At 38.6% G+C, this 1246-nt stretch overlaps 1 long non-coding RNA gene across 1 annotated transcript; it reads right to left on the minus strand.

Moving 5' to 3' along the window:
- Positions 1-411: 411 nt before the first annotated feature.
- LOC109970279 (uncharacterized) lies at positions 412-1151 on the minus strand. The gene is made up of 3 exons (XR_002276392.1): positions 1088-1151; positions 936-986; positions 412-793 (listed from the first exon to the last, which is right to left on the minus strand). It is a non-coding gene; the product is annotated as an uncharacterized LOC109970279 (long non-coding RNA).
- Positions 1152-1246: the final 95 nt, after the last annotated feature.

Genomic DNA, 1246 nt, shown 5'->3' on the forward strand with positions numbered 1-1246 from the left:
GAGTTGGCACCAAATTCATCCAGAATATTCAATATTCTGGTTGCTATCTTTATCAGCGCAACACAGTTATAGCTTAGTGTTTCTGAATTACACTGCATTATCTACATTTTATACCCAACCCTGTAAGAGCCATTTATGCCACTCACTCATATTGTTACAATTTACCCACCTCTTTTTCTGCACAGCCCTAATTCTTAAGTTGAAGAAATAAATTCTCTGCTATTCTGAAAAAAAAGTCAGCTACAAATTGAAACTCTTGTGTAATATGATTTTAAATATTTTTATTTAAACAATAAACCGATGAAGTTTAACCTCTAGAGTCCCTGCGTCCTCATATGAGGACCGCACAGCTTGGGTTTCCAAAGCTCAGGACTCTAGAGGTTAATGCTTAAAGCATTGTTTATAGTTGGTTACAACTGCACAAAAATGTTGGATATTGCCAACATAGCATGAAAACCAACTGGCCTGAACATTTAACGTTAAATATATGAACATTTGAACTTTCACTCAGTTCAATTAAAAAAACCAAAAGTGCTCTTTCTGTTTTCCTTACATGCGACAAACTGATTAGCAATCATTTTTCTGTTCACCCTATCCAGCTCATCTTTATGTACATGGCACACAGCAACACTGTTAAGGTGGGTTTGGGTCATGGTGCTGCGTAGCCATGTTTTCAGCCTCCAGAGTCTGCTGAAACTCCTTTCTGACTGTGCTGATGACACAGGCACAGCTAGGAGGAGACGAGCAACTGTTTCATCTTGGTCAAAGAAACCACGAACCTCTGGGCTCATACCTTGAAGAATAGCAACTATGTCAGAGCTAGACTGGAAGCTATACTTCATTTTAAACATTGGAAGTTGAACTCTGAGGATGTTAATTTCTGGTTCACAAAAACAGTATGAGGCATTTTAATCCTAAATATATTCATTGCTCACCTGTGAATCCCTGTGTTCCCTCTGAAACAACTAAGGTCTCTGGCAACAGACCTACAAAAGCAGGGTGCAGCATTAAAGAATAAGACTTAAATTTCAGCCTCAAAATTTGCCTCCCTTAATGCCCACCTACAGAACATTAAGAAATAACTTACAAGAAATCTTTTGAAAAAGGTGTCAATCTTCTGCTGCCTTTTCCTTTCCTGCATCTTAATGCTTCATGGCAAAAAGACAGTGGTAAGTGGTAGCTAGCTCATACAGCACTGATAGACTGCTTAAAAAAATAGTCTTCTTGCGCTAGCCTCATGCAGCTC

This window comes from Monopterus albus, unplaced genomic scaffold (assembly GCF_001952655.1).
Source record: "Monopterus albus unplaced genomic scaffold, M_albus_1.0 scaffold193.1, whole genome shotgun sequence".
In the NCBI taxonomy this organism is placed as follows: Eukaryota; Metazoa; Chordata; class Actinopteri; order Synbranchiformes; family Synbranchidae; genus Monopterus; species Monopterus albus.